At 46.2% G+C, this 21,876-nt stretch overlaps 1 long non-coding RNA gene across 1 annotated transcript in view; it reads left to right on the top strand.

The window, feature by feature from the left end:
• The window catches only part of LOC137636987 (uncharacterized), a 36,583-nt gene extending 15,006 nt beyond the window's left edge, over positions 1 to 21,577 (top strand). Inside the window, exon 3 of the long non-coding RNA XR_011043328.1 lies at positions 20,088 to 21,577. This is a non-coding gene — a long non-coding RNA (uncharacterized lncRNA). The remainder of the gene's footprint in view (positions 1 to 20,087) is intronic.
• The last annotated feature ends 299 nt before the right edge of the window (positions 21,578 to 21,876 follow it).

The raw sequence follows: 21,876 nt of genomic DNA, 5'->3' as shown, positions 1-21,876 counted from the left end.
GTCATGTGTATATAGTATGAAAAGTAATGGGCCAAGAACACTACCCTGTGGAACACCGGATATCACATTCCTATAATCACTATGGTGCCCATCAACAACAACTCTTTGAGATCTATTACTTAAAAAATCAGAAATAATGCTAAGAAACGACCCACCCACTCCCAACTGTTTCAGTTTGAAAACAAGGGCCTCGTGATTAACACGGTCAAAGGCAGCACTAAAATCAAGGCCAATCATACGAACTTCCCGACCACAATCAAGGGATTTCTGTACAGCATTGGAGATTGTAAGAAGGGCATCACATGCTCCAAGGCCTTTACGAAAACCAAATTGCAAACTAGGGAGTAGATGATTACCTTCAGCAAACCTATTAAGACGTTTTGCCAGAAGACGTTCAAAAACTTTAGATAATATGGGAGTTATGGAAATTGGGCGGTAATCAGTGGGACTTGAGCTACCACAAACACATTTACATAGAGGAGTAACATTACCAATTCTCCAACTAGTGCTAAAAGCTCCTCTTCTTGCTAACTTGCGCAAAATAACAGATAACTTTGGAGCTAAGAAATCTGCTGTCTTTATAAAAAACAAAGGAAAAATACCATTTGGGTCTACACCTCCATAAGCATCAAGGTCCATCAACAGAGCTTTAATCTCACGAGATCGAAAAGCTAAACTAGTTAGTTTAGCCTCAGGAAAACAGGAATGAGGAAGTTCAAGTTTTTCATTACTCTGTTTACTGTCAAAAACATCAGCCAGAAGGGTTGCCTTTTCCTTTGGACAGTGAGTGACTGAGCCATCTGGTTTAAGTAAAGGAGGAACTGTTGCATCTACACCAAAGAGTGCAGATTTAAGGGTAGACCACCATTTATGTTCCTGAGTTGTACCAGAAAGTGTTTCTTTTATGGTTAAATTGTACTCCTTTTCAGTTGAGGCATAAACTCTCTGAGCAAAAGCTCGAAGCTGAGTATAGTTGTTCCAGGTCAAATCTGATCTGTTACCCTTCCAAAGTTGATAGGCCTCCTGCTTCTCCAAAAAAGCACGTCTACAATCATCATTGAACCACGGTTTGTCCTTCACTCGGTACCTTAGCACACGAGAAGGGATACGCCTATCAATTATGTTGACTAGATTCTCATTCAAAGGGACAACAGGATCTACACTATTATATAATTGTGACCAATTCAAGCACAAAAGATCATGTAAAATCCCATTCCAGTCTGCTTGGGATTTCATATAAATTTTACAAGAATATGATATATCAGGGACAGGCTGCTCAGTCTTCACTAATAATGAAATCAAGGCATGATCAGATGTCCCGACTGGAGAACCAACCTTACCAGTTATAACGCCAGGGGAGTCAGTGTATACAAGGTCCAAGCAATTACCAGACCTGTGAGTAGCTTCATTTATGATTTGCTCACAGCCTGATTCAGAGGCAAAGTCTAAAGCTCTTAAGCCATGGCGATCGGTAGGAGAGATAGAACCTAACCACTCCCTATGGTGAGCATTAAAATCACCAACAAAGACAAAAGAAGCCTTTCTATCATCTTCTTGTATCTTAGCCATAATGGTAAGAAGACAATCGAAGATAGAATCATCCATGTCTGGATTCCGGTAGATCGAACATAAATAAAAGTTGTTATGCCTGCCACAAACTTTTATTACCTGAATCTCATGACATCCACATTGATAGCAGGACTTATGAGAAGCAGGGTACTCTGTCCTAATATACACCGCCATTCCCCTGGCCCTAGGGATGGCATCACGTTTCAACATTATTGGCTTCTTAAAACCAGTTATAAGGAGCTCAGATGAGTGCCTCATATTAGAAACCAAAGTTTCTGAGCACAAAAGAATATCATACTGTCTGGACGCAACTGTAAGGTCTTGGATATTTGCATGAAGACCACGAATATTGCAATACAGAAGACGACATTGACGAAATCTAGGACGTACTGGTCCCGGATTTCGCTCAATGTCTCCAGACAGCATAAGAATTAATAGAAATAAAAAAGAGACATCATACTTAAAAACTAGATTAACAAGAATTATAACAAAAACAATACGTACAGAATTATAAACAAAGTGATTGATGATACCCATAGACTATAGTAAAAAGTCGGAAAAACTGGTCAACATGGAGGAGCCGATACACCATGCAAGGCTAAATACCCTCCAGGATAGCCACTTCAACTGAAGGGAGGACAGTAAGGATGGTTTTGAGAAGAAAAAGAATCAGAAAAAGGAAAAGACAACCTCTTGATAAACCACCAGGCATCCATGGCCCTTCTATTAAGCCTGCCCAACACACCATTTCAAAAAAACAAGAGGAAGAAAAAAAAATAAGATAGAATAGTGTGCCTGAGTGTACCCTCAAGCAAGAGAACTCCAACCCAAGACAGTGGAAGACCATGGTACAGAGGCTATGGCACTACCCAAGACTAGAGAGCAGTAGTTTAATATTGGAGTGTCCTTCTCCTAGAAGAGCTGCTTACCACAGCTAAAGAGTCTCTTCTACCCTTACCAAGAGGAAAGTACACTGAACAAATTGCAGTACAGTATTTGACCCCTTGGGTGAAGAAGTGTTAAGTATCTCATTGTTGTCAGGTGTATGAGGAAAGACGAGAATATGTAAAGAATAGGCCAAACTATTCTGTGTAAGTGTAGGCAAAGAAAAAATAAGCCGTGACCAGAGAGAGGGATCCAATGCATTACTGTCTGGCCAGTCAAAGGATCCAATACCTCTCTAGTGGTAGTATCTCAACGGGCGGCTGGTGCCCTGGCCAACCTACTACCTTTTTTAACATCGGAGTGGCAACAAAGCTGCCCACCACTCAAATATACCTCCAACGCCCTCAGGGAAATGACCAGTATCGGTCGCCTCCATCCTGCCGTAGACGGCTCTCCTCGTGAAGTGAATCCACTTCGTGCCCTTTAGTTACTACGCCTACCTGAACTTGTACGTGCTGCCATCCCCGATGTCGAAATTTTGCCCATGAAGGACCTGATGACCAAAGTCGACGCCCTTATGGACAGACACTTCACCATCTTCCACACCTTTTTTAACATCGGAGTGGCGACAAAGCTGGCCACCACTCAAATATACCTCCAACGACCTCTCCAGCCACTTACTGATGCACATCGGCCGCAGTTATGCCACTACCACTCCAAATTTGGGGCTGCTGGAAAGAAATGTGCAAATGGTTGACAATGGCCAAAAGACGTGTAAGTAGGCCATCGCTTGCGGCAGTGGCCTCCCCAGTCCCTAATCTTTTCTTTTTATATAATGCTGGTACTTGCGTGCAATTTTTGGTAGACCACGTGTGCTTGCCGTTCGCTTCTGCCAAGGCGACTCTCTAGGACACAATGGAGTTTGTCTAAGTCTGCCGACATCTGCCTGGTAACTGCCTATGGATCTGCGATATCCACTCAAGGGTAGTCAGCGCAGATTCGTACTCCTCGACGTCTGTCCAACCATATCAAGACGACGGGGCCCTCAGTGTTTGCCAGATTCAGACGTCTGGCACCAGATCGTTAGACAGCCGCTAAACAAACGTTCGCCATAATGGAAGAAATGGGCCTTTACTAAATGGCCTCCAGTCCATGGTCGTCACCCTTACACATCGTCCTTAAGAAGGATGGCACTTTGCGTCTGTGTGGGAATTACAGGCGCCTGAACATGCAGCCAAAACCGAATTACTACCCCCTCCCAAATATTGCCGACGTGACCTCTTACTATTATTATTATTATTATTATTATTAATTGCTAAGCTACAACCCTAGTTGGAAAAAAAGAATGCTATAAGCCCAGGGGCTCCAACATGGAAAATAGCCCAGTGAGGAAAGGAAACAAGGAAAAAATAAATAGTTTAAGAATGATAACAAATATCTCCTATGTAAACTATAAAAACTTTAACAAAGCATGAGAAAGAGAAATTAGATAGAATTGTGTGCCTGAGTGTACCCTCAAGCAAGAGAACTCTAACCCAAGATAGTGGGAGACCATGGTACAGAGGCTATGGCACTACCCATGACTAGAGAACAATGGTTTGATTTTGGTGTGTCCTTCTCCTAGAAGAGCTGCTTACCATAGCTAAAGAGTCTCTTCTACCCTTACCAACAGGAAAGTAGCCACTGAACAATTACAGTGTAGTAGTTGACCCCTTTGGTGAAGAAGAATTGTTTGGTAATCTCAGTGTTGTCAGGTGTATGAGGACAGAGGAGAATCTGTAAAGAAAATGCCAGACTACTGTACTCGGTGTATGTGTAGGCAAAGGGAAAGTGAACCGTAACCAGAGAGAAGGGTCCAGTGTAGTACTAGCACAAAGTGAAGGTTTTCTCCATGTTCGACCTTCTAAAGGGGTATTATCAGGTGCCCATGAACCCAGAAGACATCCCCAAAACTGCCATCACCATCCCCTTTGGTACATACACCTTCAATTGCTTCCGTTTTGGCCTTTTTAATGCTGGGGCCACTTTTCATCTTCTCATGGACAACATCTTAAGGGTCCTCCCCTTCAGTGTATGTATCTTACTCCAAAGAGGAACACCGCCGTCGTCTACTTATTGTGTTCGACTGACTACAACAAAACGGCAATGTAGTTCGGTACGACAAGTGTACCTTTGGCGCTAACGAAGTATCGTTCTTGGGGCACCACAGCTCTCCTGAAGGAGTCCACCCCTCCCTGAAAAGGTAGCAGCCATTCAGAACTTCCCTACGTCCTCAACCGTCAAAGCCCTGCAAGAATTCTTGGGCATCATCAACTATTATCACAGTTTCCTGCCGGCCATCGCCGCCACTCTTTCCCCCATCGATGCCTCCCACTAGGGCAAGCCAAAAGACCTTTAGTAGGGTCTCCTTCAAGAAGCGGCCTTCTGCAATGCAAAGAATATCCTATTAACTGCTGCTACTCTCACTTTTCCCATGCCACATGCACCTCTCCTTCTCTCCACCGATGCCAGCGATGTCGCTAGTAGGCCAGTCCTTGAGCAGGTGGTCAGCGGCTCGCCATGCTCATTGGCCTTCTTATATAGAAAACTGTCCAAGGCTGAATTCGGCTACTCTAACTTCGACGGCGAATCGCTGGCGGTGCACTTGGCTGCCCATCACTTTTGCCACTCCAATTGAATGTTTATTACTACACAGTTTTATGGAAGTTTTATTCCAGCTGTGACCAGATTGTGGAATGACCTTCTTAATCAGGGAGTCAAATCAGTGAAACTTCAGAAGTTCAAACTTGTAGTGAATGTTTTTGTCTTGAAAAGGCTGACATGAGTCTCTTCATATGACACTTATTTTAATGCTACTGATCTTAAGATATTTTACATTCTTTACTCGGTTTTCATATAGTTTATGTGCTTATTTCCTTTCCTCACTGGGCTATTTTTCCCTCTTGGATCCCCTGGGGTTACAGCATCCTGCTTTTCCATCTAGGTTGCAGCTTGATAATAATTATAATAAAATATTAAATTTCCATATCTGCTGTAATAGAGTTGGTTAATGTCATTTGCTGTTTCATTTCTAATGATGGAGAAGGTCCAGTTTCACACCAGCGGTGCTGAAGGAACCAAATACTGTATATACTTAGATATTAGAAAACTGAACTTTGGTGCAGTTCTGTTGTGTGGGTATTTCTGTTACCCCAATTTAGTCCAATGTAAAGCGATTGGTTTGTGAACCACTTTTACTTTTGGCTCGGTAGAGTGTAGACGTGGCGTCTCTCTCTCCCGTTAACAACCTGCCTTGACTTTATTGCTTTTCCTTTTTCTTTTGTGTGTGTCGGTGTGTGTATGGTTTTTGTCCCGCTATGCGGACATGTCCTGGGATTGAGGGCCGCCGCTGCGGCACCTTCATGTCGTCCTTGGAGACAGACCCACATCCTTTATGCCCGGTTTCTGTTACGCTGAACCCTCGGGCTCTCGTAACGACGGTGACGTTGAACCTCTGGGTTCTTTTACCGTCAGTCACGCTAATCCTTCGGGATCTCGTGACAGAGGAATCTCGATTCCTCGTTACGCTGACCCTTCGGGGTCTCGTAACCTGAGTTACGCTGAACCATTGGGCTCTCGTAACTCTAGTCGCGCTAACACTTCGGTGTTTCGTGACAGAGAAATTCCGGTTTCTCGTTGCGTTGCTCCTTCGAGTTCGCGCAACACAGTTCACGCTGAACTTTCGGGTTCTCATGACCAGAGTCATTCTTATTATGACAAAAGAGTTTTTAAACTCGTTGTGTTGATCGTTCGCGCTCACACAACATAAGCTATTGTGAACCTTCGAGTGAGCGTAGCAGTGAGTTCTCTCAACAACCTGAGAGCTCTCGCACGCACGATCAAGTTGGCGCGCACGATCAACTTGGCGCACACGGCCAAATTGGCGCGCACGGCCAAATTGGCGCGCATGACCGACTTGGTGCGCACGACCGCCTTGGCGCGCGCAAACAAAAGGGCGATCATGGCGCGCATGTTCATCCTATGGTGCTCCATATGCACAAACAGCCTATTGCTCGCCATGCGCGCGAACGTCCTGTTGCGCACTATGCTCACGAACAACACACTGCGCGCCATGCGCGCGAGCAACCTTATGCGCGCCAGGTGCGCGAACAACCTCATGCGCTCCAGAAGCGCGTAAAAAGTGCGCGCAATCGGGAGAGGCGCACACGCGAGCCCCCTTCCGCCTACCAACAGTTCGGCGCAAGAGCGCACAATCATCTTGGCGCTCACAATCAGTCTCTCGAGCCTCTGGCCCTCAACAGAGACAACGGTCGCCTGTGCGACCGAGCCCAGATCCTATCCCTAAGGGTAGGCCTGTGCCTATCTTGCCTGTAGGGAAGCCTCCATCGGACAAGAGGGTTAGGGAACCTGACCAGGTTCCTAAACCTAGGGAGCAGTCCTTTCGTAAGGACCTTCCCCCTAGTTCCACAGGAGCCCGTGACCCCCCATGGCTTAGCAACTTATTTAATGTAATGCGCCAAGCCATGAAGGGAGTCGTTCCCCGCTCCCAGTCCTTAGGTAATATACCTAGAATTCCCTTGTCGCCTCCTCTCTTCTCGGCGTCCTCTCCTCCCTCCGATCCTAGGAGGAGGTCCGAAGTTCTCGCACAGGCGGGCCCCTCAGGCAAGGGGAGACGATCATCCCCTCGCAAAAGACCTCTGGAGGAGATTAGGCATGAACCTCAGGGTAGCCCCCTGCAGTTCAAGACGCCACAGGCCAGGCCAAAGGGGGAAAGGAAAAGGATTCGTCCTTCAGCCCCCAAGGAGGATAGGGTTACTTACTATGGAGACTCCCTCCCTTCTTTACCGGTCGAGATAGTGTCTAATGAGGCGCGACATGCGACCGGACGGGATTCATCCCGTACGGCAATGGACTTACCTTCCACCCGTAAGCCGACGAAGTCCTCTAGGCTCTTGGGGACAGAGAATCTCCGGCCTCGTAGGAGGGAACCGAAGGATTTGTTCACCATCCCCAAATCCTCGGCCAGGCTTTCTTCCTCACTGCCTCCCAGGCAGCCGGAAGCAAGCACCTTCCCGGTAGTCTCCCTATCCCCAGTTGATACAGTTGACGACTTCGACCCATGCCGGGCTCCTATGGATGAGAGCTTGGACGTGGAAGGGCAAAGTGATCTCAAGGACGACGCTCTGCCAGCAGCCGCTAGCCCTAAGCTTACAGAGGATGAGAGGAAGGAGTCGGAACACGCCTTCTGGCCGGTTCTAGCCTGCATCGGTTCCATCAATGGACTTCCAGATCCATCGGCAGTCCCTCTAGATAGAAAAGAAACTGTCCTTGACCAGTTCTATGGCACTCAGAAACCTCATAGGACCAGTGCAGCTTTGCCCTGGTCAAAGGGGTTGAAGAATGCCAAACAGAAGGCTGTGTCTCAGGCAACTGGTTCCACCTCTTCTCTCCGCTCCAACTCGTCCTCCAAGCTCTTACCTTCTCCGTATGTGTTTCAGAGGAGGTACTACGAGATCCTCAGAGAATCCCTTCCAACGCTGCCTCTCGACCACTCTATAGAGGCACTCTCAAAGGCCACCCCCTTCGAGAAACTCTTGGGACGTCCTATCTCCTTTTCGGCCTCTGAAATCCTAAACCAGGAAAAGGTGGCGAAGTACGCCATGCAAGCTACTTCGTGGCTGGATTTCTGGTTAGGATCCTTAGGACAACTGATGCGGTCTAAAGACCTGTTTCGGGAGTCCTCCAGGAAGTCTTTGGAGACTCCTTTTGTCCGGCACTCGGGCCATCGAGTTCCTCTCTCATTAAGTTGTGAACCTTTGGGCCAACACTATCCTGAAGAGGAGGGATGCCGTTATAGGAAAGCTCTATAGACATCTCCCTCAGGCCGAAGTAGCAAGTCTGAGAAATGCTCCTTTCGAGGGCAATTCTTTGTTCCATCCCGAGGATGTCAAGCGGGTGGCAGAGAGGTCAGGACTCCCTCATCCAAAAGACCTTAACAGCTAGACCTTACCCCTCTCAGCCACAGTGAAAAGCACAGCAGACCCCGCAGCCGAAAAGGGCTAGAGACCCAAAACAGCAGGGTAAAAAGGGTGCAAAGCAGGCCTTTCACAGCAAAAAGTCCTTTCGTGGGGGAAAGAGTAAGAAGGGATCTGGTCGAGGCCGGTCCCAATAAGACAGGCAATCCTCCCATTTGTCCACCTGGGGGGGGGGGGATGCCTGCAAAGCCGCTGGCAGAGGTGGCTTTACCACGGGCCCAAACCCTGGACGGTCGAGGTGATTCGTTCAGGGTATCGTATCCCGTTCAGGCTCTCTCTCCCTCCACTGACTCTAGTGCCGATTCCATTGAACTCCTGTACGAAGGAATCTGCAAAGGAGTTTGCCCTCAGGGTAGAAGTACAGTCCATGTTGGAGAAGGACGCTCTCCAGGAGATCCTCGACGGGTCCCCAGGCTTCTACAGCCGACTCTTGTGAAAAAGGCGTCTGGAGGCTGGAGACCAGTCATCGACCTCTCGGGCCTGAACAGGTTTGTCGAACAGACACCTTTCAGGATGGAAACGGCCGACACAGTCAGACAAGCGATAAGACCTCTGGACTTCATGTGCACTCTAGATCTGAAGGACGCATACTTCCAGATCCCAATTCATCCGTCTTCCAGGAAGTATCTGAGATTCATGTTCAATCGGAAGCATTACCAGTTCAGGGTGCTGTGTTGCGGTCTTTCCACAGCACCCCAGGTATTCACGAGAGTAATCGCCCTAGTATCATCCTGAGCTCACAGAGTCGGCATCCGTCTCCTAAGATACTTGGACGACTGGCTGATTCTGGCAGACTCGGAGGTGGCCCTTCTCCGCCACCGAGACGAGCTTCGAAGGTTTTACCAAGATTTGGGGATCGTGGTAAACCTTTAGAAGTCTCAACTGCTCCCCTCTCAAGAACTGGTATACCTAGGCATGCGATTAGACAACCTAAGGCACAAAGCGTTTCCATCAGACGAAAGGATCCAGAGATTGAGGGAGATAGCACAGCTCTTCCTCAGTCGGGAAGAGCTCCCGGCGCAGGATTGGCTTCGCCTTCTCGGTCACCTCTCTTCCCTGACCCGACTGGTCCCCAACAGTCGCCTCAGGATGAGATCCCTCCAGTGGCGACTAAAATCCCAGTGGAAACAGCACTCCGATTCCCGGGATCACCTAGTCCGCATAGGGCTAGAGGAACAGTCGGACCTCAGGTGGCGGCTGGCGGAGCCGAACCTCTGCAAAGGGGTCGATATTCTCATCTCCCCCAGAATTGATGCTGTTTTCGGACGCATCAAAAGAAGGGTGGGGTGCTCACGTGTTGCACCATTACATCTCCGGCCAATGGTCCGAATCAGAAAGGTACCAGCTCATAAATCTCTTAGAGATGAGGGCAGGATTTCTGGCCCTCAAAGAGTTCCACCAGGTCTTGGCCGGGCACTCCGTGGTGCTGATGAGCAACAACACCACAGTAGTAGCTTATCTAAGCAAACAGGACGGTACCTTTTCGCAGCAGCTGTGCCATCTTGCAGTAGAGATACTCAGATGGGCAGAAGACAACTCGGTGACTCTATCAGCTCGCTTCATTCCGGGCAAGCGGAATGTGCTAGCAGACAAGCTGAGCAGAGCGACTCAGATTGTTGGCACCGAGTGGTCTTTGAATCCTCTGATAGCCAACAAAGTCCTGACCTTGTGGGGTTCCCCGACGGTGGATCTGTTCTTAATGGCCCTGAATTTTAGGGTCCCGTTGTACTACTCCCCAGTCCCGGATCCCCAAGCTCTTTGGCAAGGTGCTTTTCAACAATGGTGGATAAACCTGGATGCTTACAGGTTTCCCCCGTTCTGTCTGATGAGAAAAGTCTTCAACCAGGTACGAGCAAGTAACAATTTGCAAATGACCCTCATAGCTCTGCTATGGCATCACACAGAATGGTTTCCGGACCTTCTGCATCTCCTCGCGGAGATCCCGAGGGAGCTTCCTCCACAACACGACCTCCTCAAACAACCACATGCCAACATCTTTCACAGAGCCGTAGCCTCGCTTCGACTTCACGCCTGGAGACTATCCAGCACCTCCTCACACAGAGAGGCTTTTCGCAACTGGTTGCGAAAAGAATGGCTGGACACTTCAGGAGATCCACAGAGGCAGTTTATCAGGTGAAGTGGTCAGTTTTCTGTGGTTGGTGTCGTGGAAGGGGTATCTCTCCCCTCGATGCCTCTGTTCCAACCATAGTGGAGTTTCTTGTATACCTTCGGGAAGAAAAGCTTCTCTCGGTCTCGGCAGTCAAAGGCTACCGCTCAGCCTTGAGTCTCGCCTTTAGATTGAAAGGAGTCGATATTTCCTCCTCGTTGGAACTTTCTTTGCTCATACGCAGTTACAAGGTTACTTGCCCCCAGGCAGAGCTAAGACCTCCCCCTTGGAACATGGTTCGGGTCCTCAGGTCTCTGAAGGGCTTCCCCTATGAACCACTACGCCAGGCCTCAGATCGCCACCTCACGTGGAAGACGGTGTTCCTGCTCGCTTTGGCTTCGGCCAAAAAAATCAGAGAACTTCATGGTCTATCTGCTAATGTCTCCCACTCTAGGAGATGGGGGGAAGTAATCCTCAACTTCGTCCCTGAGTTTGTAGCTAAGACTCAAAATCCGGGTGTGCTGGACTCCAGGTTCGGCCCATTTCGGATAGAGAGTCTTCATTCTGTAACCGAAGATCCAGACCAACTGTTACTATGTCCAGTGAGGAGTCTGAGGTGATACTTAAAAAAAACAGCAAAAGCTCGCCCACGGGTACGAGCACTTTTTGTCAGCACGGGGAAGGTCAAGAGGAGGGTCACGAGAAATACTATTCCTCCTAGATAAGGAAAGTAATCGAATACGCTCTATATCCAGATCCTCCTCTGTCCAACCGACCCAGAGCTCATGACGTCAGAGGCATTGCAACGTCTCTGGCGTTCAAGAAAAATTTTTCTGTGGCACAGGTATTGCAAGCGGGTGTGTGGAAGCATCATACGACCTTCACAGCCCACTACCTGAAAGATGTAACCCACAGGAGCATGGAAACCTTCTCCATTGGTCCTGTGGTGGCCGCACAACAAGTGATCTAATGCCTCAGGCTCCTTGATGGACAAGTAGCAGAGGGTTGAGGGCTGAGGTTACCCGAGTTAGTCTAAGGTGAATGAAAAGAATGTCTGGCTCACTTCTTTCTTTCTCCTTCTTCCCCCCTGGAGAAATAGCTCCGCAAGACCGAAGCATAGCTGACCTCACCCCTCTGCAGGTAAGAATCATTTCCCTTGTGCATCCTGGGTATGAATGTATACTTTGTTACGTCACCAATACCTCTTGAGGGAGGGTAATAGATATGTCTTAGAATCCTCGAGTTCCAACATGAAGAAAATCCACGAGTCTCTCACACAATCTTCTGCAGGCCGCTATCAGTGAGTTACCTTGTACAGTAACTACTTCGATTTTAGCGAGAGTAGGGTTCCCTCTACTATCGATCACAGATCGAAATAGAGAGGACCACGGGTCAGATCGAAATAGAGAGGACCCCGGGTCTTGACCAAGGCCAGTTGGTATGGACTTCCTCCCTCCTAAGAGTAAGTCACCCTAATAAATAGCGAAGGTTTGTATCTGTGTCGGAACAAATAACAAATTTGGAAATAATTTGTATTTTTCCTAACCTACAAACCTGAAGCTATTTATACAAATTGGCCTGCCACCATGTCCCCCTAGAAGTCCTGCCAGAAAGCAAAAGTGGTTACTCAACGAACATGTGTGAGTGAGCGGGGTAGCTAGTCCACCCCAACCCCCTCCCGCTAACTAGCGGATGGGGTAATTATCCTTCACTAAAATTGTCTTGGCTGGTTTTCAGCATTGCCGAAAGTAATACCCTAATAAATAGCTTCAGGTTTGGATGTTAGGAAAAATACAAATTATTTCCAAATTTGTTATTTTTTTAGCCCATGACTGTATAAAAAGCTCTGTCTGAGTGGGGATACCTTAATGTTGTGAAAGGGTTTGCGTATCGCCGTGATCATCAAAGCTAGTCAAGGCCACCCATGGTAGATTGGTTTGCTGTGAGCGATCAAATGAAAATATCCCACCATCACCAATCCACAGTGGGGCCAACATAATGATAAAAAAACTGGCCAAATCCCAGACACGAATTGACATGACTGAAGCTTTTGTCCTGCAGTGGACTAGAAATGGCTGCATTTGTTGTTGTTGTTGTTGTTGTTGTTGTTGTTGTTGTTGTTGTTGTAGTAGAAAAAGCAAGTGAACAGTACCATTTAAGCAGATTACATGCCACTCTTTGCTTAACCCTTTTACCCCCAAAGGACTTTCTGGTACATTTCACAAAAGCCATCCCTTTACCCCCATGAACGTACCGGTACGTCCTTGCAAAAAAATGCTATAAAAATTTTTTTTTTCATATTTTTGATAATTTTTTGAAAAAATTCAGGCATTTTCCAAGAGAATGAGACCAACCTGACCTCTCTATGACAAAAATTAAGGCTGTTAGAGCAATTTAAAAAATATATACTGCAAAATGTGCTGGGAAAAAAATAACCGCCTGGGGGTTAAGGGTTGGAAATTTCCAAATAGCCTGGGGGTTAAAGGGTTAATTCCGTTTCTCACATTATTGAGAAATTTTCAATATTTAACTTAGCCGGTGATTATAATAGCTGCAGCTCTGCTGCTCGACAGAAAACTCTACGGAAAAAATCCGCCAGCGATCGCTATGCAGGTAGGGGGTGTACTTCAACAGCGCCATCTGTCGTCCAGATACCCAGTACTCATTGTAAACAAAGAACTCAATTTTCTCTCTGTCGTGCTACCGGCAAGACCTACTAATTCGCTGTTGCTAACTGGATTTGTTTTCACACTATTTGGTGAAGTACACTATTCTAGTTTTGAGCTTTCGCTGTGCAGGCTTTCTCTTCAATAAATCCTTGCATTCTTTTTTTGATTACGGATTATTTGTTGATGACTTTGGATAGTTTTTGAATTCCCCTTTGACCAATTCAAAATGGCTGACCCTTCTCAAGTCCCAAAATTCAGGAAGTGTAATGCTAGGGACTGTTCAAGGCGTCTTCCGAAGGCCTCTATCGATCCTCACACTGTTTGTTCCAATTGTCGGGATAAAACCTGTCAATTGGAAGATCGATGTGAGGAATGCGTTGGGCTTTCGGAATTCGATTTTATCGAATTCCAAAAATATACACGTAGGCTAGAGAGAGATAGAGTCAGGAGAAGTTCCTCTCGTTCTGTTGAATTTTCCTCTCCTCATGCCCCACAACCTATTCCTTCCCCTGTAGTGGTTGCTCCTAATCCCCCTTCTGGCACTCAGGAACCTTCGATGGCTGATATGATGCGTGCCATCCAAGCTCTGGGTGAGAGAGTTGAGTCCCTGGCTAGTGACCGTAACCAGCTCATGGCGGACGTCAAGGAGCTGAAGTGTAAAAGTGCAGTGGGAAGTGATAAAGTGAGTGATAGTGTTGTGGATAGTGTTGCGCTTGAGGGTTCGTCTGTTCGTGCCTGTCGTCCTCCTAGTCCGGGACCTCTTGCAAGCTCCCAAGTCCAGGGGAGAAGCAATGTCGTACGACCAATGGGTTCGAGAGGCTTTAATCAGCGAACAGACGTTCCCTCCGTGGTTTCGGGCGTATCTACCCAAGATCGCCCCTACCACACAAAGACGAGAGAGCCCATTTATACCTCGTCTGCGGAAGAGGTTTCTCGCAAGAAACCATGGACCAAGGTCTCACGACCGTTAAAGCGCAAGTCGGTCCCTTCCGCGCAAGTCCAACGGCCCAGCTGTAGCCACTGGGTCAGTTCAGACTCGCTGCAGTCTTCTGATGACTGCTCACCTCCTAAGAGAGGCAAAGCGGTACCGCCTCAGACTGTTACACCGTCTGTCGCCGCACCTGCTCCTGCAGACCCTAAGTGGTCTTTGCTGCAGAGCATGCAGTCCCAATTAACGTCTCTGATGCAGGACTTTCGTGCGGAGAAGGTTGCTGCTGCACCAGCTAGTACAGCCTCTTGCCTACAACCAACCACACACTCGGTTGTGCGTCCTGTGGACGCTGAGGCGACCTTCTTGGGCACTCCAGCTGAGAGAGTCCCGCCACCCATGCGTTCCAGTGTGCCCTGCCAGCCGCATGTTGACGTTCAGCGACGCACGGAGCCTTCCGTTGACGTTCGCGAGGTACAACAACCGTCAGAGTTGTTTTGTTTTGACGCGGTGCGTCAACCTCCGCAACCCAGTGTGGTTACCACTGCTCACCCACATCAGGCCAGACAGTCTGGAGTAGACGCTGTGCGTCCCCGCGCTGCTATGGTTGTTGCCAGCTCACTGACTGGGCAACAGTTCCATGACGTTGCGTCCGGTTCAGTCACGCATTCACCCGTGCGACCGGACTCAGCTAACCAGCCGTTACCTACTCCATTGCCGCTTCCTCCTCAATACTCGGACGATGGACTTTCTGATGACGATAGTGCTGCACACGTTGATGAACCACATTCGGATCTTGACGAGCCTAAGTCCACGCAACCCTCTTTGGACTTTAGGAAAGTTTTAGCTCTGTTCAAAGAGATGTTTCCGGACCAGTTTGTGTCTGTGGCTCCGCGCTCTCCTCCGTCAGAGTTTGTTTTAGGTATGCCGTCATCCTCGCCTGCCTTTACTAAACTCGTCCTCGCACGCTCGTCCAAGAGAGCTTTACGAGTGTTAGGAGAATGGATGCAGTCCAAAAAGAGTCTAGGGAAAACAGCCTTTACGTTTCCCCCTGCTAGACTCTCTTCTAGATCGAGCGTCTGGTATGCCACGGGAGAAGTTCTCGGCTTGAGAGTTCCTGCCTCTGCCCAGGGCGACTTCTCAAGTCTTGTAGACTCTCCCCGCAGGCTAGCCATGAGACGCTCAAAAATATGTTGGTCATCTTCGGACCTAGACCACCTTTTGAAAGGGATATTTAGAGCCTTCGAGGTCTTCAACTTTTTAGACTGGTGTCTGGGAGCTCTAAGCAGGAAGATCTCTCCGACAGAGAAGGAGACTTCCTTGCTCATCATGTCCTGCATGGACAAGGCCGTACGTGACGGTTCTAATGAGCTGGCTGCATCGTTCGTGTCCGGAGTCCTCAAGAAGCGTGAGAACCTTTGCTCTTTCCTGTCAGCTGGAGTGACACCTTGCCAAAGATCCGAACTTCTGTTTGCTCCTCTTTCTAAGTGCCTCTTTCCAGAGGACTTGATTAAGGAGATTGCTGCTTCTTTGATACAGAAGGACACTCATGATCTGGTTGCGTCCTCCGCTCGCAAAGCCACCCCTTTGCCTACCTTGTCAGCTAGACCAAGGATGGACACTCCAGCGTCCCGATTTATTCCGCCCTTTCGTGGCAGAGCCTCCAGCAGAGGAGGTGCTCGTGCCGAAGGGAGACGTGGAAAGAAGAAAGGAACCAAGTCCTTTAAAGGCAGAGTCTGACTGCCAGCTTCTTCAGACAGCAGTGGGAGCCAGACTCAAGAACTTCTGGCAGACCTGGGAGAAGAGAGGCGCAGATGCACAATCTGTGAAGTTGCTCAGAGAAGGGTACAAGATCCCGTTTGTACGAAAACCCCCTCTAGCCACGTCTCCCATCGATCTCTCTCCCAGGTACAGAGAGGAAGACAAGAGACGAGCATTGAAACAGGAAGTGTCTCTCTTACTAGAAAAGGGAGCGGTAGTCAAAGTCCTGGACCATCAAACCCCGGGCTTCTACAACCGTCTCTTCTTAGTGGCAAAGAAGACAGGAGGGTGGAGGCCGGTGCTAGACGTCAGTGCGCTGAATGTCTGTCACAAAGCAGACGTTCTCCATGGAGACCACAAAGTCCGTTCTAGCAGCGGTCAGAAGGGAAGACTGGATGGTCTCTTTAGACCTAAGGGACGCATACTTCCACGTCCCCATCCACCCAGACTCCCAACCTTTTCTGAGATTTGTTTACGAAAAGGTTTTCTACCAGTTTCAAGCCCTGTGCTTTGGCCTAAGCACAGCTCCTCTTGTGTTTACGAGGCTGATGAGGAATGTAGCCAAATTCCTTCATTTAGCGGACATCCGAGCCTCCCTCTATTTGTACGACTGGCTTCTAAGAGCTTCTTCCAGTCGTCGCTGTCTGAAGGATCTAAAGTGGACTCTAGATCTGACCAAGGAATTGGGTCTCCTTGTCAATTTGGAAAAGTCTCAAGTGGTCCCATCCCAAACTATTGTGTATTTAGGGATGGAGATTCACAGTCTAGCTTTTCGGGCTTTTCCGTCGGCCCCCAGGACAAGCCAAGCCCAGTTATGCATCCAGAACATGCTGAAGAAGGAACGATGTTCAGTCAGGCAGTGGATGAGTCTGATAGGGACACTATCATCCCTGGAACAACGTTAGGAAGACTACACCTCCGTCCTCTTCAATATCACCTAGCTGTTTACTGGAAAAAGGACAAGACGCTAGAAGCGGTCTCGATCCCCATTTCCGAGAAGATGAAGTCTTGCCTGACTTGGTGGAAGGACAGTATCAGCCTCAGAGAGGGTCTGCCCCTGGCTGTTCAGACTCCCAACCACGTTCTCTTCTCGGACGCATCGGACACAGGCTGGGGCGCGACATTAGACGGTTGGGAATGCTCGGGAACTTGGAACTCGAGTCAAAGGAAAATGCATATCAACTGCAAGGAGCTACTGGCAGTTCATCTGGCCTTGAAAAGCTTCAAGTCTCTTCTTCAAGGCAAAGTGGTGGAGGTGAACTCGGACAACACCACGGCTTTGGCGTACATCTCCAAGCAAGGAGGGACCCACTCTTTGACGTTGTACGAGATCGCAAGGGACCTCCTCACCTGGTCAAAAGGTCAAAACATTGCGCTAGTAACGAGGTTCATCCAAGGCAACTTGAATGTCATGGCAGATTGCCTCAGTCGGAAGGGACAAATCATTCCAACAGAATGGACCCTACACAAGGATATGTGCAAGAGACTTTGGGCCACATGGGGCCAGCCAACCATAGATCTCTTCGCAACCTCGATGACCAAGAGGCTCCCAATATATTGCTCACCAATCCCGGACCCAGCAGCAGTTCATATAGATGCCTTTCTCCTAGATTGGTCACATCTAGAACTATATGCATTCCCCCCGTTCAAGATTGTCAACAAGGTACTGCAGAAGTTCGCCTCTCACGAAGGGACAAGGTTGACGTTAGTTGCTCCCCTCTGGCCCGCGAGAGAATGGTTCACCGAGGTACTTCGATGGCTAGTGGACGTTCCCAGAACTCTTCCTCTAAGGGTGGACCTTCTACGTCAGCCACACGTAAAGAAGGTACACCAAGGCCTCCACGCTCTTCGTCTGACTGCCTTCAGACTATCGAAAGACTCTCAAGAGCTAGAGGCTTTTCGAAGGAGGCAGCCAGGGCGATTGCTAGAGCAAGGAGGACATCCACCCTTAGAGTCTACCAATCGAAGTGGGAAGTCTTCCGAAACTGGTGCAAGTCAGTATCTGTATCCTCGACCAGTACCTCTGTAACTCAAATAGCTGACTTCCTTTTATACCTGAGGAAAGAACGATCTCTTTCAGCTCCCACTTTCAAGGGTTACAGAAGCATGTTGGCATCAGTCTTCCGTCACAGAGGCTTGGATCTTTCCAACAATAAAGATCTACAGGACCTCCTTAAGTCTTTTGAGACCACGAAGGAGCGTCGTTTGGCTACACCTGGTTGGAATTTAGACGTGGTACTAAGATTCCTCATGTCAGAAAGGTTCGAGCCGCTACAATCAGCCTCCTTTAAAGATCTCACCTTAAAGACTCTTTTCCTGGTTTGCTTAGCCACAGCTAAAAGAGTCAGTGAGATTCACGCCTTCAGCAGGAACATCGGATTTTCATCTGAAACGGCTACATGTTCTCTACAACTTGGTTTTCTAGCCAAAAATGAGCTACCTTCTCGTCCTTGGCCGAAATCGTTCGATATTCCAAGCCTTTCAAATATGGTTGGGAATGAACTAGAAAGAGTCTTATGCCCTGTGAGAGCTCTTAAGTTCTATTTAAGACGAACTAAACCTTTACGAGGACAGTCAGAAGCTTTATGGTGTTCAGTTAAGAAACCATCTTTGCCTATGTCAAAGAATGCTTTATCCTATTTTATCAGACTGTTAATACGAGAAGCTCATTCACATCTGAGTGAGGAAGACCAAGCTTTGCTGAAGGTAAGGACACATGAAGTTAGAGCTGTTGCAACTTCAGTGGCCTTTAAACAAAATAGATCTCTGCGAAGTATAATGGACGCAACCTATTGGAGAAGCAAGTCAGTGTTCGCGTCTTTTTATCTTAAGGATGTCCAGTCTCTTTACGAGGACTGCTACACTCTGGGACCATTCGTAGCAGCGAGTGCAGTAGTGGGTGAGGGCTCAACCACTACAATCCCCTAATTCCATAATCTTTTTAATCTTTCTCTTGAAATATTTTTTATTGTTGTTTTTGGGTTGTCCGGAAGGCTAAGAAGCCTTTCGCATCCTGGTTGATTTGGCGGGTGGTCAAATTCTTTTCTTGAGAAGCGCCTAGATTAGAGGTTTTGATGAGGTCCTGTGGTATGGGTTGCAACCCTTCATACTTCAGATCCTAGGGGTCGCTCAGCATCCTAAGAGGATCGCGAGGCTCCGTAAGGAAGACGTACTTAAAAAGGCAGAGTAATTGTTCAAGTCGACTTCCTTACCAGGTACCTATTTATTTTATTTTTGTTATTTTGATAACTTCTAAAATGAAATAAAAAAATCCTTAGCTCATAATGATGTAAACATTTATTGCTGGTCTCTACCCACTCCCCTGGGTGTGAATCAGCTATTATAATCACCGGCTAAGTTAAATATTGAAAAATGTTATTTTGATAATAAAATAAATTTTTGAATATACTTACCTGGTGATTATAAATTAAAGGACCCTCCCTTCCTCCCCAATAGAGACGCAGTGGACCGAGGAGAAAATTGAGTTCTTTGATTACAATGAGTACTGGGTATCTGGACGACAGATTGCGCTGTTGAAGTACACCCCCTACCTGAATAGCGATCGCTGGCGGATTTTTTCCGTAGAGTTTTCTGTCGAGCAGCAGAGCTGCAGCTATTATAATCACCGGGTAAGTATATTCAAAAATTTATTTTATTATCAAAATAACATTTTATTAATGCACAGTTTTTGTTACAGAGTTTTGAAATTATGAGCTATTATAGTGTGATATTTTTCACATCATTAGTCCTCATGACCTAAACCTGTTCCAGTTTAGTATAGGAATTCATTGGAATTACAGTATTACTGAAGGTCCTCAACCTACAAAATCAATGTTAGATTTTGGCCTAACCTGTACCCCATGCCTATGATTTCCAGCTGCCATATGAAATTGATATGAGGTTATTACAAATGTCATTTTGCTTTCTGTATTGAATGTTACAATATTGTTTTATTATGGTATTTCTTTACCTTATCTTTGTTATTTTCACTTGGATTTTGGTTGGTAGTTCCGAATTTTTGTAAGTCGAAGACCTGTACAGTATATAGGAATTCAGTGGAATTATTAAATTATTTTGATTACTTTAAAACACTTCATGAAAAAAAATTCTAAAATCGTAATTTTCTTTTACAGAGTTTACTCTATAACAACACCACCAAAGGACAGGAATATCGGCGTGAAGGTCGATCCCACTCCATTCGCATTTCGCAGAGTTACTTCGAACTCCTACGGTCCTGCAGTCACTTCGAACTCTACTAATGTACTAATGTTTCGTTCCATATCACTTGAAACGTGATATATAGATGAGTTTTTTTTTATATAGTTATTTCAAACTATAAGCACTTGTATCATCTGCTGAAGCTAGAAGAAATACAGGTAGAAAGAAATCTATAGATTTAGGTGTAATATTTAGATATGTGAACTTGGATGTCCATAATTGTAGGTATTAACAAAATGTTATTACTATTTCATGAAAGTCTAGCTGGTTGGGATCATATTTTTCAGGAGAAGGGTAAAGTCAAACTTGACCGTTTACGTAAATGTATAAAAGCCTTCAATGCTTATAGTCTGAGCTCTGTATAGAATATTTTAAACATGAAAAAGCTTTATACTTTAATATATCACAGTTAACATTTAAGCATCATAAAATACAAGGATTGGGGAAGTCATTATTTTTAGAATTAAGACTTTCCATAGAATTTCTGAAGCTCTTGCTTAGGTTTCGTTGCCGTCATTGTTGAATTTCTCTATGATTTAACGCGTTTAGCAAGAAGTATCTGGAGAAAAGTAATTTGAACATAGAATTCATTTGCAAAGGTCACGTGATTTACAAGTCTAAGCTTAGTTACCAATGAAAAATTAGTCTCATTAGTTATATTCAACTCAAAGTACCTATAATAATTTCATGCACTCCATGTTAAGTAGACATCCTGGCACTCTGTTCCTCAGGTGTATTAGAATTTTATGCGATTTTTAGGGCTTAGGTATTTTCATAACATTGTTAATAGGCAGAATACATTCAAGGATTTATGAAATTTTCTATTTAAAAATATTCCTGTTTTGGTTTTTGGAATTTAACTGTCTTAAAAGGAATCCATTTTATCTGATAGGAGATTTTTGGGTTCCACTTAAGTAATTTTGTAGAAAATATATAATGTTTTTTAGTCTGTTTAGCTCTGATAAATGACTTTTTTATAAATATCTTCATCTTGTATAAATAGATCACGTTTCTCTCAGCTTGCTAAGAGACTTTTAAATGTATTCTGCCTGTTAATGATTATAATAGGGTTCGATATTGTACATATACTGCAGAAGTGGTAACACCTCGCTCAATTGAAAAGGTCTCTAAACTTACTCTATAGTCATGTCCACTGGATCACAATTATTGGCAATATTGATTTATTAATTTTCTCTATGTTTTCCATATTTGTCTATGTTCACCTATTTTAGCGAAGGCTTTTGTAAGAGGATAATGTCACCTGTAAGGTGTATATCGCTCGTTTGCGACAACGTCGTCATAACTCAAAAATAGCTATTTTTCAGGCGAGCCATTTTAATCAATTAAAACACTTATCATATTATTGTATGTCGTTAGGAAATTTAGCGCCTCTAGCGATCAATTTTTTATCTACAATTATGAAACTTTTTGCCAAAAAAATCAGCATTTGAAGATGAATATGTCTATACGGATAACTCAGAAATACATTTTTTGAGTTATGAAGTTGTTGTCGCAAGCGAGCGAATTATGTGTTCATATCTGGCCTCATAGATTGCCAGTACAGAGGGTCACTTGCAAACTTAATTGGTTATAAAAGACTGTTTTTAGGTCGAATTATGTTGAATTTTGTCCTAGGGTCGGCTTAACCTGAAACCCATGCCTATGATTTCCAGGTACATAAGTCATCAAATAGTCGTGTTCATA

The sequence above is a fragment of the Palaemon carinicauda genome, unplaced genomic scaffold, assembly GCF_036898095.1.
Source record: "Palaemon carinicauda isolate YSFRI2023 unplaced genomic scaffold, ASM3689809v2 scaffold48, whole genome shotgun sequence".
Classification (NCBI taxonomy): domain Eukaryota; kingdom Metazoa; phylum Arthropoda; class Malacostraca; order Decapoda; family Palaemonidae; genus Palaemon; species Palaemon carinicauda.
This window is presented reverse-complemented; position numbering and strand designations above follow the sequence as displayed.